The following is a 19,090-nucleotide window of genomic DNA, read 5'->3' as shown; positions in this document are numbered from 1 at the left end:
CGCCTCCCACCACCCATCGAGATGTACGCATGACGAGCTCCATTGCCATGGTGAAAGCCAGAGGGGAAATAGTGCACCCCACCATGATGCCTATTTCCAGATGTTGCCAAATGGTGGTGGTGTTCTGTGTTGTGACACAGAACTGGAGACCCTGAAAATAGGTCTTGACCAACTCTGTGATGTTTTTGTGGACATGGAAAAAATCAAACGCCATCCACAGGATCTTGGAAGGAACTGATCCAAAAGCGTTGGCAAGGTCTAAGAAAACCACTTGCAGGTCTCTCCGTTGTTTCTTGGCAGCTTGTATCTGGTGCCAGATGATATTAGCATGCTCCGGACATCCTGAGAAGCCATGGATCCCGGCTTTCTGCACTGCTGTATCGACAAAGTTGTTTCTTTGCAGGAATGTGGAGAGCCTTTGGGCAATCACGCTAAAAATGATCTTTCCCTCTACATTTAGAAGGCTGATCTGGCGAAACTGGCTGATGCAGGAAGAGTTCTTCTCCTTGGGGATCAGAATGCCTCCTGCTCTTCACCATGCCCTGGGTATGACTCTTTTCTGCCATGCCACTTTCATCAGCTTCAAGAGGTATTTCAAGACTCCAGGAGTGTTCTTATAGAGTCTGTACTGAATACCATTGGGCCCAGGAGCTGACATCAATCTTGCCTGCTTTACTGTCCTCTCCACCTCGCTCCATGTGGGGGGGTCTTGTGTCAATACAGTGGTCAGGTGGGTGAATTGGTGGCATGTCGTCCGGGATGGTGACTGGCTCATGTCTCCGGACATCAGAGTAGGTCTTCTTTAGGTGCTCTTCCAGATCTCGTATGGGGACTCTAAGGCTCCCATTTTTCTCACTGTCAAAAAGGCTCTTGACAAAGCTATAAGGGTTGCTGTAGAAGCGAGTCCTAGCCCGTTCTTTCCTCTTATGCTGTCGACTGAGGTGTTCTGCTCTTCGCAGCTTTGTCAAACGCTGCTTTATTTCAGCCTGCAGTGTGTCAAGCCCAACCCTCTCTCCCTCTGTGGCCTTCCTCCACTGCTTCCTCAGTTGTCTTCTCTCCTTCACCAACCTGTCAATATCCCGCTGCCTCCTGGATTTGGCCTGGGTTGAAGGGTCTTTCTGCCTACTGGGTATCTTAACCTTACCCCAAATCTCTCTATGCCATAGCTGTAAATTATGGCTCCCATGTTCTCCAGTTTTCTTTCAACTGTTCCCTTTTGACCTTCTAACAAGAGGACAAGGTCAGAGTTGATGGTCTCCCACTCAATCTTCTGGCTGGACTTGGGCCACAGGATTTGAGGTTTTCTTCCTTCCATCTTCCTCTCTGCTGCTGGCTGTGGCTGGCCGGGCTCCAGACCGGAGTCCACTGGAGGGTCTATGCAAAGCTGAACTTCGTCTGGGGTGCTGATACCCTGAGGACTGTGGGGGTTCTCCTGCCTCCAGGCTTCACTCGACTGATTTGGCCTACTTCTTAAAAAGTAAAGTATTGGTCAATGCGAGACCCCTTACTGAGCTCACTAAGGCACTTCCTTTTGCCTTGATGGATCTAAGTCGATGAGACAGCACTTGATGGTAACACTTCTATGAGACTTGATAACGTTAGAGGTTTTAATATTACATGATGATACTAGCCAACTAGCATGTCTGGCACCACTCTTCCCTTTACTACATGACATCATATCCTTTATCAATGCAAAAAGCAAATAGCGGAACAAATTTTCACACACCTTTCTGTAGCTGTGACTGCTCCATGTGTTTAAAATCAAAGCTTTAACGTCGGGCTGTAAAACTTTACCCCTGAGAGGCATCTCGACAGACAGGCTGCAAAATTTAAAAAAATGTAGTGGTAATTTTTCTGAAAGTCAGTTGCTGTTTTTATTGCACCAAAGATTTTCCATCAAATGAAATGTCACAGGTGTAGAGTATCGCAATAAACAATTGTTTGCTTTGTGTCTGGCAGAAGAGCAGCATGCCCAGCTTGAGTTCATTACATGCAGACTGCTGGGTGATGATGCAGTCTGTTGGCCTGAATGTTAAACCATTTATCACTAAGGAGAGGACACTATGTGATGAGTGATTACAGGAGTTGGTTTTGAACACACTGGTAGAGCACTCACATTAACCCCTAAATTTGTGTTTAAACAGAGATGCACAATGTCTCTTTAATAGCTTTTGCACCTGCGATATGCTCACAACACCAGCTGCCTAAACGAATGTTTAAAACTGCACAATCACCGAAAGCCTCAAACTTGTCTGCTCATAGTGACCGCGTTGGTAAAAAAATAATCTGTTTGAGTTAGTTCTGTGTATCGTGAGTTTTTTGGTAACAGTTAGAGTACGCCGTCTGATTGCAGAGACGCCTGCTGTGGGTTGGAATAATAGAGCGAGAGTGGTCTGAGCAGATCCCCCGGTCCTGGTGAGAGCTGCTCTGCGGGAAAGCACTCTGTGAGACATGAAACAGCAGCAAGGTTCATATGGTCATCAAAAATCAAAATACAACTGCCAAGCCCTGGAAAAGCTATAGACAATTAGAATTTTCATTAGTTTTGGAAAAGTCATGGAAATCTGAATAAAGCATTATCAACTGTATTAAAAATTGACTGATCCATTTAAAAAACAGTGACAGCAGGTGGAACCGTTGCTTGCGGTGAATGGAACAGTTTGTCTCAGTATGCTAACATGTCTCTCAGCTGGCTAGCTTTTGTATCAGCTAGCTTGCTGTGTTGACGGTGTGCCAGGCAGGCACAGTTTCAACAATCTCTCAATGTGTTTACATGCAAGTTAAAAGTTCGATTTTAACCAGATTAAGGTAATGATTTGATTATTGCAAATGCCCTGTAAACAGCATAATCCATTTGTTTTAGTCAAGTCAAAGTCTAAAACGATGCAATCATAATGCACTTTTTACATGCAGACAATAAAACAATTTCAGTGAATAATGAAACTGAGGCAAGGGTTTGATCAAGGTGTTGAAGAAGAAGAAGAAGAAGAAAGCCTTTGTTGTCATTGTATAGAATACAATGAAATTAAGAACGGTGCTCCTCATCAATGCAATAACTTAATGATTATAGTGAGTGACTTTAAAATGGACAAGAATAAAACATGGCTTCCAAAAGTTGTTGAGAGTAGAAATGTCTGTATGCATGCTCAGTAATCCAGGTAAGAAAAAAAATCAAAGAAAGTTGAATCAGTTCATTTGGACACAATGTTTATTGACGGATACGTCACAGTGATGAAACGTTTCTGTCAGTAAAAATTGTGTCCAGATGACATGACATGAGAGTAGAGTAGCTCATATGTTGTATTTGAGATATAGCCTCACTTTCACACTCCTTTTCAATGACAACTCTAAAAAATAGTTTACTTTGGTCATGGAAATTAAGCTACAAGTTATGAAGTCATGAAAAAAAGCCACTGGTGGAAAAGTGATGAACTCTGCGGCAGGCAGCTTTGCCAGTTCAGCGGTCAAAATAAGATAAAGAATGAGCAAATTTAAATGCATATATGCGGGTTAAAAAGACTGACATACTTGATGTGATACTGACTCATTTATCCCAGAAGTCATTTTGAACTCAGCCTGTGGAATTTTTGAACGGGTCTCGTATCAAATCCAGCAGGCTGACACAGTATGTTCACACATTGAGCCAATATTTGAGCAACGAAGAGAGCCACGGTTATCCTTTGAAATACATCCAAGGTTTTAGTGTTATGACAACAGCAAAAGTGCTGGACTGAGACTAATAATAAAGATACACAAATGCTCAGAATAACTCACCAGCTGCCTGGCAAAAGAACAGAGGATACCCAGTGTATCTGTATGGGGGGAGAGGAAGAAGAAGAAGAAGAAAGCATTGAGAGCCAGTGACAACCGGGGACATTAATCATTTAGAGAGAGATGTTGCAAAGTGGAAGCGGTTTGTCACATGTTTTATTTTTCAAACATAACAGTTTGTCCCCATATTTCGGTTGATCAAATATTTAGCAGGCTCATTTTCCTCACAGTATCTGCAGATTCTTGTTGCAATTCTGACAGGTTGCCAAAACTGGAGAATCTTCCGCCAGACAGAGAAAATCACAACGCTCTCAAAACTGTCATAAAAGGTTTGCCATCTTTAACTCTCGTCTACCAAAAGTACAGGACGAAAACGATCTAACTAACCTTATCTGTTGACACAGCATACAGTGTGTTGCTAGTGCTGCAATAATCTGAGTTTAGTGGAGATTAATATTTGGATAAGTCTCTTTTTGTGTGAGGAGAGACAGGAAAGGAGCGATTGGTAAGTGATGACACACAACACAGGTACCAGGCAGTACGATGTGATAGCTGACCTTTAGGGGCCACCGTAGCAGCAGGTGTGTCGTCCACTTCCGGGTTAGCAAACATCTCTTCTATAACCTCCCTGTAGTCTACCAAGTGTTAAACTGGGTAACTGTTGCTAACGGCGGGTTTTTGGACCCGGGTTCGTTGTTAATGGTGATTTTTGTGCTGGGGTGAGTAGCAGATATCGTCTTGTTGCTTTAGTCATGTTTTTACCATTTTTTGTACAAAATTTAGCATTGCTATAATGGCTCATAGATTGATTTGTTTTGCGAGAAGGAATGGTGAGGGAATCTAAGGTCGACTTAAGGTAGGCACACAAAGAATTTGTTGAGATGTAGCCCCTGCCTTTATAGGGCGTTAAACATCTTATTTACACCCCTTTTCTTAGATCTCGTCTCTCAAATACAGCTGTTTTAACTGGCTGAGTCTCCGGGAAGTCGAAAGCCAAAATCTTCGTATTGAAAAATGAGAAAATTTTGTTTTCAGGCAGTATGTGGACAGATAAGTTGAAAATGATGCTTGCAATATTGAGTTTGTAAGAAAAATGTCCGGTATGTTTGATAAATCATGAGAAAGTTCTGAGTGTTTTTGTACTGTTGCCCTGATGACACGTATTCTTGCTTTATGGATGAGAGAAACTAGCATAGCACTCTGATTGGTGCCGACCCAATCTGGTTAGACCTTTCCCGCCCTTCCCCTCCGAACATCTTGTGTTACAGATTTTAACATCCCCCTAGAAACATGACAGATGGTTGCGTTTCAACTTTTATACACACTGTAATTTTTATATAGATGACCATGAGGAAGAAGTTGACCACATTCTCGTCAAGGCATTTTACACATTCTATCGACATCAAACCGTGATGTCTTCTCCTGTTTGCCAAGTGACGACGGTAAAAGCCTGCAGCTTTGGCCTTTCATTCTATATGAAGGCCAAATGACATGAAAAGGCAAAGCTATTTCACATCATTAGCTCTAATTGGCACAGTTAGTTCTTCCAAATCTGAAGCATAGATGAAATACCATGGAATAGGTTATGCTTGTTCCTCTTGTCTTTATATTTACAACCACAAAGTTGACAGGGAGAAAGAACATTTCCCGTTGCTCACATCCCCAAATTACCAACTCATGAATTTAAGGTTCCTCATAAAAATGTTGCGACTCGATGCTATTTTGGAGGTGCACAATCACTCGGCGTCACACCCACCAGAATAGTGATTTGATTTGTTTCTTTGAAATACAAAAAAAAAAACGGCGTCTGGTAGCGTAGCAGTCTATTCCGTTGCCTACCAACAAGGGGATCGCCGGTTTGAATCCCCGTGTTACCTCTGGCTTGGTCGAGCGTCCTTTACAGACACACCTTGCTGTCTGCGGGTGGGAAGCCGGATGTGGGTATGTGTCCTGTTCGTTGCACTAGCGCCTCCTCTGGTCGGTCGGGGCGCCTGTTCGGGGGGGGGGGGGCTTGAGGGAATAGCATGATCCTCCCATGCGCGACGTCCCCCTGGCGAAACTCCTCACTGTCAGGTGAAAAGCGGCTGGCGACTCCACATGTATCGGAGGAGGCACGTGGTAGTCTGAAGCCCTCCCCGGATAGGCAGAGGGAGTGGAGCAACGACCGGGACGGCTCGGAAGAGTGGAGTAATTAGTCGGATACAATTGAGGAGGAAAAAAGGTGGGGGGGGGGGATCCAAAGGAAAAAAAACTACCCCTTTCTTCCATTATCTGAGTTTGGTAATGCGTTCAACCAGATGCAACTCCAAGTGTAGCATGTGGACCTGTTGACCTGCACCGTATGCATGTGGCAGAAACCAGCACATTGGCAATGAACGTGTTTTGGGAAATGCAAATATGTTGCATATGAATGTTTAGTCTGTGAGACTCTCCTGTCACAGTTATACTTTATCTGAGACATTTGTAGGGGGGGTTTCTCACTTTTCCATGGGTGAGTGGCAGTTCCGCACATGGGCCCTCTCTTTCTGCCCTGGCTCATCTGGAAAGCCGAGGGGAAGGAGTGATGTAGTCAGGGAGGAGAGGGGAGAGTGGGTGCCATAACACATTAGATAGAAAGATGGAATAAATGGAAAAGCCTGGAGATGCGAGTCGAATATCAATACCTCAAATATTCACACCCTTCACTAAAAAAAAAAGAAAAAGTTATCAAGGGGTTTTATCTTAGGTCTCATAATGCTCATCTCAAGATATTGCTAGTAAAATATTCTTACCCAACTTACAGGTAATATTGCTTTTTTTCTTTCTTTCAAGAAAGTGCACTTGCTTCACATTTTATGGGACTTGTTATAAGGACTTTTTCACTGAAAAGGAAAATAAACCTGACAATAAGAAACTTGATTTGAGATAGTCAGGAATCGGGAACAATTTATTGTCATTTCTATCATGTACTTCCATACACAAAAGTAATGAAATTTCGTTTCACCCTGCCCACAGCAGTGCAACACAAAAGATAAAAACACATATCCAAAATTTCCAAAAATGACACCACCAAAAACATACAAAAACAGGGAGAACAAAGCAAAAAAAAAAAAAAACACACAAACGGTTAACAACACAGTTCATTCAGTGCAACACAGTCCAAAAATTCTGCAGTCCAGCGAATGAACACCAGTCAGGATGACTGTCGGAACTGCCGGTCTGCATGGGCTAGCAGTTAGCTTAGCCTGCCCTGCTTCCGCATCCTGTCAAACCGCCCTCGGTGCTTCCTCGTCGGGCACAGCTCCAGGCAGGGGCGTGGTCCTTGGGCCAACTGGACACAGCAGACCAGGCTCCCTCAGCCGATTCAACGCTCGCTCTCCCAGCCAGACACCTTCGACACAACTCCCCTGCACTCCACACGACGACACAAACGCAGATGCAGACAAAAACATTGCACAGTCAACGCCAGGTGAGGCCACCACCAGACCACCTCAGTATTTCCTCTTGGGTGCAGCTCCAAGCAGGGCTGTGGTCCCTGGGCCCACAAGATGCAGCAGACCAAACTCTCAACCGATCCAACGCCAGCTCTCCCAGCCATTAAACGAAAAAAAAAATCAAACATCAAAATAAAAACTTTACGCAACGACACAAGCTTAGACGTAGACATGGACAAAGACACTGCATAGCCGGTACTGGGTGAAGTTGCCACAAACGTGGGTTCGTGCTGCCGTCTTCCCATATAACCATATTCCGAGATAATCTTTCTGTTTTAGAGGAAATGTCTTGAAACAAGTCCTATCATCTTGAAACCGGTGCAGATTTCACTTTTAACGTGTTTTTTAGTTGAGAGGGCTCATCTGGCCACCCAAAGGCATCGTGATAAATACATTCCTCCTTGAAAAATTAATTTTGGTAAACTTTTATTTTAGCTAATAACTGCACTGTATTTGAGAATGGTCTAAGCCATGGTTAAATCTAATCAGCCATATAAGTAAACCCTATAGAGAAGAAGAAAACAAATTTTGTGCTACCAGTGAAACCAGCACTGTGGCGTCTATAGAGCCACACATACAACTCAATTTAGGGAAGACGGGCATCCAGGTGGCGGTATCTTCGGTTGTGTACAAACACGATGATTGCTGGTTCGAATCCCCATGTTACCTCCGGCTTGGTCGGGCGTCTCTACAGACACAATTAGCCATGTCTGCGGGTGGGAAGCTGGATGTGGGTATGTTTCTTGGTCACTGCACTAGTGTCTCCTCTGGTCGGTCATAGCGCCTGTTTGGGAAGAGGCGGAACTGGGAAGAATAGTGTGATCCTCCCAGGTGCTATGTCCTCCTGGGGAAACTCCTCACTGTCAAGTGAAAAAAAGAGGCATGTGGTAGTCTGCAGCCCTCCCCAGATCAGCGGGGGGGGGGGGGCAGCAACCGGGACAGCTCAGAATTGGGGAGAAAAAAAAGGGGGGATCCTTGAAAAAAAGTCAAGTTAAATACAGTCTATGAAATAATTAGAATGTGCTATTGAACCACATTTTGGTCCCACATGTGGCACCTTTTCTTCCAAGAGACCGTTTTTGGTTTCTGTTGTTTTTCCCCTTTAAAAGCCACGTTATTCACCGCAGCTCCACTTAATGGAAAATACATCTGAACCAAGACAAGCAACTCTATTTAGATGGATGTTTAAATAACAGGAAAGCTCTCATTTTGTCAGTGATGGTGTATATGTTCCCGTAAATGGCATGTAAACCTCATATTATATTCAATGTTTAGGTTATACCATAGGTTATATATATTCTCAGTGACAAAATATAACCAATCTTCCTTAAGGAGAAAGCCCTATTCATCTGCACAGAAACCCAACAAATGTCAATATTCGATCTCAACATTTTTCATTTAGTGTTTATTCCTCAAGTTTCCATCGTCTCTTTTTGTGATGTGTTTGGATGGATGTGGATAGCACCTGCAAGCTGTTATTTAGTGTGTGTTTGCAGATGAATAATCAAAATAATCTATTTGGACTATATTTGGCCTTTTGAATTCAAAACTGTTACGTCTGTATTCTCTTCTAAATCCAACGGCTTTATATTATTCAGTCTCATTTCTCTGCTTCATTAGATTGTATGAAATGGGGAGAGACAGACAGCGAGCGGGGTAATACGTTTCAAGGCTCACATCACACTAGATGCATACTGATGTGGGTGAAAGTTTAAGAGCCACACTGCAATTGAATTATCCATATTGGTTTTTAACAGGTGTCTGAAATTCGGATTTGACCAGAAATGTAAAGCGCTTTGAGTGGCTGTTGCAGCTAGAAAAACGCTATATAAAATGCAACTTGATTGATTGATTGATTGATTTTTGGCAATTTGTGTGAGAGGCATTAGGAAGTATTAACTTTAACTTAACCAGCCTAAAATTTTAACTCTTAACACCCTTGTAAATTCATTTGTTCTTTGCATTTGGGGGCTATTATGTCCAAGCAACCTACAAAACATTCACCTTGAGCAAACAGCAGCTTTTGTTTTTGTGTCTCAGTCGAATAATTGTCTTGCCATTTGCAGCCGGGTTTATCGGAGCTTCCAGTGAACCCCGCATGGCAGCTGATTCTCGGAGCTGCTGATCATTGACTAAACACACAACGGGAGACTGACTCACCAGGAAGATGCAGGAAACATTTCGGTGTAATCCGTGTTTGTTTCCCGTCACAAAATCACCTCGAAAATCAATCCAACCCAAATCAGAGGTTGGCGTCTCACAGTCTAATGCTTTGCTCTTCCTCGGCCTCTGAAAGTAAATAACAGCTGAAGGTGCGAGGACGGACATGGCCTCGGGGCCACCGGAGGCCGGGAGAGGCTCCTGGAAAATAGCTGTCATGTGGTGGTGACTATTTTGTAGAAATCCAGGCATTAGACCTAGATGTCCAAGTCATTATTAATAATAATAATAACAGTAAAGTTAATGATGATAATACATTTTCTATATACCACACCTTTTATACATGAAATACAGCTCAAAGTGCTTTATCATATCAAAACAATCCTGAGCAAAAAAACTGCAATAACGTTGCAAAATGCAATAGTCAGTTTAGAAGTGCTTTAAGATTAATGGCGGCATGGCTCAGGAGGTAGAGCAGGTTGTCTGGTAATCAGAAGGTTGGTGGTTCGATCCCCAGCTCCTCCAGAGAGCGTGTCGAAGTGTCATTGAGCAAAACACTGAACTCCCAACTGCTCCTGATGAGCAGGTTGGTGCCTTGCATAGCAGCCCCTGCCATCAGTGTGTAAATGGGTGAATGTGAGGCATACACGGTAAAGCACTTTGAGTGGTTGGTAAACTAGAAAAACGCTGTATAAATGCAGTCATTAAAATTTACCATTTTAATGACAGAGAATGAAAATCAAAGACAATGTATTAAGGGCATGTAGGTTGATAAACATAAAATATAAAGAGACGAGTAAGAAAAATTGATAAAATTGTAAAATCATCAAGTAAAATATAATGCAAATGTGAAGATAATGGTGGTTGTCATTTAAAGGGAAATTAAAAATATATGCTGTAAGCCTTCATTTAAAACTTTTTTTTAATTTAACGTCTAATCAAAACTGCATTATTACACACAACACATAATGAAATATTCCCAGAGACAGCCACAAGAGTTTCTGTGCCCAGTTTTTTTTAGCATGTGTGACTTTGACTTTGGAAACTAAATGTTGACATCATTCAAGTATCTCGGGGTCTCGTTCACGAGTGGGGATAGGATGGAGTGGGAGATTGACAGGAGGATTGGTGCAGCATCAGCAATAATGCGGACATTATACCGGACCGTTGTGGTGAAGAGGGAGCTACGCCGGAAGGGAAAAGAAGAGAAAAGAAATGAAAAGAAACCAAAAACTTTCAAACCAAGCGGCACTAGAATAGTTAACATGGGAACCAGACACTTCCTCCCAAGCTGAATGGAGTTTATTCAAGGCTGCTTCACCAAGGAAGGAGATGGAAGAAAAAACCCAAATATGTAAACACAGTTTCATCATTCCAGATGTTCACTGTTCACTGCGACAGCTGTTTTCATTTGACCACTAATTCATCTGCTAATTCATTGGATCACCTCTGATAAATCTCTATAGACACATGCAGGTTTTTGAAATTCAGCTCGGGTTGATATCTCTTCTCATCCAGTGTTTCACGCAGAGCGACCCAAAATCAATCAAGTCGCCTGTCTCTGTGTCTTTGCCTACCAATGTTGACTGCCGGTTCAAATGTTTGTCCTTCAATAACAGCCACTGAAGTTCCCTTTAGCAAGGCATTTAACCGAAAATTACTCCAAAAAGGCTGGCGGGTGGCCATTAACAGAAATCTGTGCTCAGTAGTTCCCAGGCGTGACCATTACACTGTGTTGTAACAGTATAAATGCTTGGCAAACCTTTGCCTTGGAAAAGTAAAGATAAAAAAATGAGGACAAATAGTGTCATAGATCTGAATCACAACTGCTGTGTAACTTTGTTGTGAACAGTATGATACGGGATCATTGTCTAGTATTGATTGTGCGTTTTTAACAGATTAGCTAAAATTACTTATGTGCCCAATCAGGATATTAGGTAATAACATCCATCCATTATCCAAACCGCTTATCCTGCTCTCAGAGTCACGGGTATGCTGGAGCCTATCCCAGCAGTCATTGGGCAGCAGGCGGGGAGACACCCTAACATAACAACATCATAATAACATCAACATTGTAAAATAGATGCTTTTCCACCAGTTCAACAGAGCTAAAGTTGGCTTGAATCATGTCTGAATCACATTTTTAGCTGACAAGCCAGAAAAACAAGCTGACACATCAGAAACACTTAAAAACTTTTATCAAAAGATTGGTTTGTTTGAGCAGCTTACAGTTGTTAGAGAATGTCTTAACTTGCATCTTTATTGATGGTGTTTCTGTGAAATCCTACCTCGAATCAAACCACATGAACAATAGAATACGCGGGAAAGACAAGGAGAATAGTTGCGGGGGTGCAGAGAAAACATATTTTGATTTTCTTAGGATTATAGTCTTAATTATAAAAAGCTACATTTTTAGCATCTTAAAATACCATTAGCATTTCGGATGCACTCCACAGATATTTTTGGAGGTATTTCACCCCCCCAACCCACCCCAAATCTACATGGTTCAGCTAAATGTGCCACTAAATATCACTTTGTAAGTGAATGAGTTTGAAACCAGGTTCATGAGGTGCTTCACATCTTAACATTTTTTTTCAATCTACTACTACATGAAAAAAACAAAACTTACGGCCTGACTTGGCTGTTGAAAGTCTGGTGGAGTAGGACAGCCAGGGTGGAGAGGACCATGACCGTAGTACACATTGTCCTCAAGGCCCAGACCTCCACAGCCTGTGGATCGGCAGGCTCAGTGTGAACCGTCCATGGTGATGACCGCTCCCCAGTACTATCCACTGCAGCCAGGGAGGCACTGCGATAACCTCCTTAGTTTTGTTCCTCAGCCTTTTTCTAGCGCCTGGGTCTTTATCTGCACCTGCCAGTGGACAGGGACATTTGTGTATTAGCCAGTGGTGGATTACACGAAGTGACAAGATGCATGATTGAGGTCAGGCAGCAGAATTGTGATATACAAATAATGTGCTCTGTCATGTGGGTGCACCTGCTGTTTTAATATCTGCAGGCAGGCAGGCAGGCTCAGCTCCTTAATGAGAAATATAGAAGAAGCAAAAAGACAATGTTTCAATACACAGACATTACAGTACACGTCTTCCATATGTAAATATTACATCAAGTGACAGTACTTGGACCTGAAATTCTTCCTACTACAATATTTAAATATGTGAAGGTACACATATAACAAAAAACATGAAAAAAGATAGTAAATATTTCAGACTTTAAAATGGAGTTATTCAAAAGTCCTGAATTAAAGTCCAGTCCAGTACACAGCTAGTTCAAAAGATCACACTTCTCGGTGGCGTTTTATAATGACTAGCTGTAAATATAGGTTAACAAATGAATAATAGAGCACTTATTAGCTTGTTAGCATTGACAGACATCTTGAAAATATTAATAACTGTCTTATTGATAGGGCTTATGTTGTATATAGTGCCTTCTTCCTTTTCTACCTAATAGCACCTACCAAACTAGACTGTCAGTCCAAACGATTTGCCCTAACCTGAACCCTTTAGGACTTTGTACCTAAACTTAGCCGTCAGACTTGTAATGCAATTATCAGCAAGTTATTTTACAAATATAAGATAGTTATTGATATTTTTGAGCGCCTGCTAATGTTGTAAAGTTGCCATACAAAAAAAAAACAAATGGACCTGGATGTAGTCTGAGTCCACTCCACCTGCTTTCATTCTGTGCAGTTTTGGTTGAGAATGGAAGCTGAAGACTTGAAATGAACTGGTGACTGGCATGTATGTGCCTCACTCACTCCTCTGCTAATTATGAACGTTGGGAATGACAAACAATGTCTTTACCCTGTGTAATGTGACATAACTGAAGAACAGCGATGTGGCTTCTGGGACGCCCCAACCCACCCTGACAAAATGTATAGCCTGTCGGAATGTTTTGTATTTTCCTGCCTAGACTGACAACTCCTACTACGTGTTCCTTGATGTTGACCAATAGGATGACAGAGTGCTCTCTGATGCAATTGTGTAAACATGGCAAAGAGAAAGTGATGCTGCTGTGGCTGCTGTCAGGTGGAACGACGAAACCGAGGAAATGTTTGTTGAGCAGTGGCAACAATACCCCTGCCTTTTTGATGTTTTCTTGAGGGAGGACCATGACAGAGTCAAAAAAGATAGGCAAAATGTTGGTGAGAAATAGTAGAGACACTTCAACAACCTGGTGAGTAGCTGGTTAAGCTATGCTACGTTATCATTCCCCAGTAGCACTAGCCGCAACAGCATCCACGATTGTTTTTTCTTTTTCGTTTCGGAACACAAGACCACCAGCATCACACATAGTACTTCTGTAGCCATGATTAACAATTCTTGATCCTCCTCCTTGACATTCTATGAACTCCCGCAAGAATGTGAAAGGCAGCATATGATGATTGGTCGGGGTCATACTTGAAGTGTTACCAGTCTCCCGGCCAAGACGCGACAAGAATGTATGGCACTATGATTTGTTAATCTGACAAGGTGACCATCATGAAAGACAAAAATATCTTGTAGTGTGACCCTAGCTTTAGGCCTTACTTATCATAACAAGCATGTTCCTCCTCAAAGACCCGTCATTAAAGCTGAGATCCATGATTTCCCCGATCTGTCCCTCCTTCTGGCAGCATGAACTACAAACAAGGTTGAACAGCCATTCTGCACAACAAGACGCTAGCAGCACTGAGCTGCTACTACTGCTTTAAGCTGCTCCCATTAGGGGTCGCCACAGCGGATCATCCGTTTCCATCTCTTCTTGTCCTCTGCATATTCTTCTGTCACACCACCCACCTGCATGTCTTCCCTCACCACATCCATAAACCTCCTCTTTGGCCTTCCTCTTTTCCTCTTCCCTGGCAGCTCCATATTTAGCATCCTTCTCCCAATATACCCAGCATCTCACCTCCGCACATGTCCAAACCATTTCAATCTTGCCTCTCTTGCTTTGTCTCCAAACTGTCCAACCTGAGCTGTCCCTCTAATATACTCATTCCTAATCATGTCCTTCTTCATCACTCCCAATGAAAATCTTAGCATCTTCAACTCTGCCACCTCCAGCTCCGCCTCCTGTTTTTTTGTCAGTGCCACGGTCTCCAAACCATACAACATAGCTGGTCTCACAACTGTCTTGCAAACCTTCTCTTTAACTCTTGCTGGTACCCTTCTGTCGCAAATCACTCCTGACGCTCTTCTCCATCCACTCCACCCTGCCTGCACTCACTTCTTCCCCTCTCTTCTGCACTCCCCGTTACTTTAAACAGTTGACCCCAAATATTTAAACTCGTACACCTTCGCCACCTCTACTTCTTGCATCCTCACCATTCCACCGTCCTCCCTCTCATTCATGCATATGTATTCCGTCTTGCTGCTACTGACTTTCATTCCTCTTCTCTCCAGTGCATACCTCCACCTCTCCAGGCTCTCCTCAACCTGCTCCCTACGCTCACTACAGATCACAATGTCATCTGTGAACATCATAGCCCACGGAGACTCCTGCCTGATCTCATCCGTCAACCTGTCCATCACCATTGCAAACAAGAAAGGCCTCAGAGCCGATCCTTGTAATCCCACCTCCACCTTGAACCCATCTGTCATTCCAACCGCACACCTCACCACTGTCACACTTCCCTCATACATATCCTGCACCACTCCTACATACTTCTCTGCCACTCCCGACTTCCTCATACAATACCACATCTCCTCTGTTGGCACCCTGTCTTAGCTAGCAGCACTGAGCATGGCTACAAAACGGGATGGAGTGGATACACCTACCACATATTGCTTTTTGGTTTCTATGTTGACTCTTTATTTACATTTACAATTTTTATTGATTTTCACAATACTTCTTCATGCACATACGCATAAATACATATGGAACTGCATAACCATAAATGCATCATACCTAATCCATATACATAGATTAGTACACAGATTGCACATATATCTTGCCATACATATTACTCATAATACACACGTACATATAGAAGAGAAAAAGGAAAACTGACAACAACAAAAAAGGGGGGTGGGGGGGGGTTTCTCTGCCGCTTCAAGCCAACTCTAATCTTCCTTATTGAGTGGGATTTGTAAGCACTTGTAACAGACGATAAAGGGGGTGCAAATCATCATTAACTTTTGTATACATCCTTGATGGGTGTATCTGATTTTCTCAAGTTTCAAGAACCGCATAATGTCTTTAATCCATCTGGAAAAATTAGGTGATGCTTGTTGCTTCCATGACGGAACAATGAGACGTCTAGCAGGCAAGGAGGTAGATGCTATAATTATATGTGCTTTACCTTTAAGGGTACGAGTTTCTGGAGCAAAACCAAATCGGGCACATATAAGGTTAGGAGGAATATCTTTGTAGGAGCCAATTAGCCCTCAATCGTATAAATAGGAACCAATCTTTGTCTGGTTAGCTATCCCGCCTGCAAGGTTAACAGTTTTTGACCACACACACCCAGAGACTCATGCTGAGGCAGCTTGTGGCTGCAGTTGTTACTTGTGGTTCTGGATATTACTGTTTGTTTGTCTATGGAAATACGTTCGAGTTTAATGGACACTAACAATAAATGGACAGAGTGTTCAACTGGCAAGTTAGTCTCGGGCTTTGTTTCATCAGACACGATAATATGTGCGTCAATTACGCTATCTGTGGTGCAACGCCTCAGTGGCTTTAAGCGTCAGCTTAGCCACTATAGTCTTTTTGAAACATCTTGCTATAGGCGTTAAAAATACTGGTCCAAAATGTGTTAAGGTTAGGGCATGACCAGAACATATGTTTGTGATCTGCTGGTTGACTATTACAGCGAGGACAGGAAGGGTCTGCATTAGGAAAAATTTTGGCCAGTCTAGCATTAGTCAAAAGTCTCTTTATTTATATATTATTGCATTTACATTACCCTTATAAAATGTTGATTTCTAAGTGAGTGACACATAAAGTCAGTAGTCACACACAAATGCACACACACACTTAAATGAATGCCTATTCATTCCCTGTCTCATTACACCGAAGTTGTATTTCTTCCAATCTCGTGACAATGATGAAATCTCCCGCAACAGCATCCGTGACTTTGCTGTCATGGACCCGTCGTGAAACCTGTGGCACATGGACAGCAGACAGTTTGAGGTTTGCAGGAGAGCCTGTCAGGAATGTCAAGTTGTGCCGGTGTGGCCGTGCATCTCATCAGCAGCTTTGGGACGCGCTCGTTCAACTTAATTGGAAAATTCTGCAGTTGTCCGTCCTTCTCTCAAAGCTTTGTGGAGACGAAGAGCTGCTCTGATAAATGGGTGCTTTCCATCAGACGACCCACCGATTTCTCACAGAGCTTGTGATGACCAGCCTTTTTTTATTTTGTAATTCTTTTTTTTTTTTTTCATGGCTTTTACTTTCAATTCAGACTTTAGCTAAAGGATTTTGTGTTTTACGGGGAAGTTTGTGGCCATGTCTAGTAACTAAAATGTTTTTTGGTTGATATTGCTGTACAGAACTAAAACGCTGTATTCAAAATGCTCAACACATTAACAGATATACCCCGACAAAGAAATTGACTCACCCTCATCGGCCTTTCGGTGGTCATTTTTCTCCTCATCCCACTTTTTGTAGAACTTAATGGCCACAGAATCTGCTGTGGGGAAAAAAAAGCTACACATTAGCTTTCTAAGAAACACTGTCCTGCATTGCAGTGATAGAAATACACTGAAATGATTTGATTGGTGGTGATGAGGATTTTCCCATAAAAGCCATTTTTTTCCATATGAAAAAAAGCATCAGAAAAACAATTTAATGTTCTTATGTTTGGTTTAAAAAAGCAAAAAGGATGAAATGTCAAACCTTTCAAGAATTCAGTCCCCAGCACAAACCATATTATATCATATATTATACAATGTATTATATATTATATTATACTATACTATATTATATATATTAATATATTATATATTAATATATTATAATATATTACATTATATTATATTATACTATATTATATTATACAAACCACATACATCCATACGTTTGTGGGGCACTGAGCCGATCAGCATGGCATATACGTACATCCCTCTCACTCCCCAGCCAAATAACAGCTGAAATATATGGTGGATATATTGTGAGTAAAGATGGAAGGAATCATTGCATAGCTGTACACAGAGTGGTGGAGTCGCCACAATATGTGCATCACTTCCTAATCTTTGGCAGGTCAAAATGAAATGTCAATAAATGCAACACAGCATGGCACAGCGGCTGGACTTTACTTTGCTATCTGCATGTTTGTCCGTGTTGCACCTGACTACATCCGCTGGATATACATCTAGTGACCTTTACTTTATCGTACATTGATGCACACCATTGCATATCATCAGCAGTATAACAAATACCCAAACAACTACTACAATCCCAGCAGCCACCAGTGAAGAAATAAGGCTAACAAAGCCTCTACAAAACGCAACACCTGTGCACCAGTTTATAATTAGAACAACTACTTAATCCTGTGTCTCTGAAACTGCTAACAGGGAGGGGTGTGTGTGTGTGTGTGTGTGTGTGTGTGTGTGTGTGTGTGTGTGTGTGTGTGTGTGTGTGTGTGTGTGTGTGTGTGTGTGTTCTTGTTCTTCTATCATAATGGGGATCAAATGTCCCCATTAGAATAGAAAAATCAGAATCCATCTACCTTGTGGGGACATTTTATGGGTCCCCATGAGGAAAAGGGTGTATTTCAGGGTTAGGACTTGGTGTGTGTGTGTGTGTGTGTGTGTGTGTGTGTGTGTGTGTGTGTGTGACCTTGTTTTTCTATCATAATGGGGATCAAATGTCCCCATTAGAATAGAAAAATCAGAATCCACCTGCCTTGTGGGGACATTTTATGGGTCCCCATGAGGAAAAGGATGTATTTCAGGGTTAGGACTTGGTGTGTGTGTGTGCATGTGTGTGTGCGTGTGTGCCCTTGTTTTTCTATCATAATGGGGATCAAATACCCCCATTAGAATAGAAAAATCAGAATCCACCTACCTTGTGGAGACATTTTATGGGTCCCCATGAGGAAAAGGGTGTATTTCAGGGTTAGGACTTGGTGTGTGTGTGTGTGTGTGTGTGTGTGCATGTGTGTGTGTGCGCATATATGCGTGAGTCTAGGTGTGTGTGCATGTGTGCTCTTTTAGATTTGTAATTAAATTGTCAAGCCATTGTACAGAAAAGAGTTACGGTTATTATTTCTTTTGTTCATAAATCTCTGTGTTTATTTGTTGTGCTTCTCCACATGAGCCCCGATAGTCCTGTGTGCTCGCAGATTTGTGTGCGTCCCCCGTTCAGGTGTGTTGGTGTGTTATTAGCCTATTAGCACCACGGGTACCGAGTGTCCAAATGAGTCTGTGTTGCCAGTGCTCCCTGGAATGAAAGTCCCCGGCGGCAGGAAACTGTCACCATGGTGACAAGTCGGTGTCTTGTAAACGGAGCAACAGAGGACTGGAGAGCTCATGGGAGACCGACTCTGTTTTCCAACACCGTGTTGCGTTCCTGCACCAAGATCCATCATTGTAGGCGACTGCACTTGGTCTTTGTTTTTGAATACACGTGCCATAACAATGTGCAAATATATCCACACCAGCTGCTTTTTTCTTTATATATATATATATATATATATATATATATATATATATATATATATATATATATATATATATATA

This window comes from Lampris incognitus, chromosome 5 (genome assembly GCF_029633865.1).
Source record: "Lampris incognitus isolate fLamInc1 chromosome 5, fLamInc1.hap2, whole genome shotgun sequence".
NCBI classification, from domain to species: Eukaryota; Metazoa; Chordata; class Actinopteri; order Lampriformes; family Lampridae; genus Lampris; species Lampris incognitus.
The sequence above is the reverse complement of the archived record's forward strand: the minus strand, read 5'-3'. Positions refer to the sequence as shown.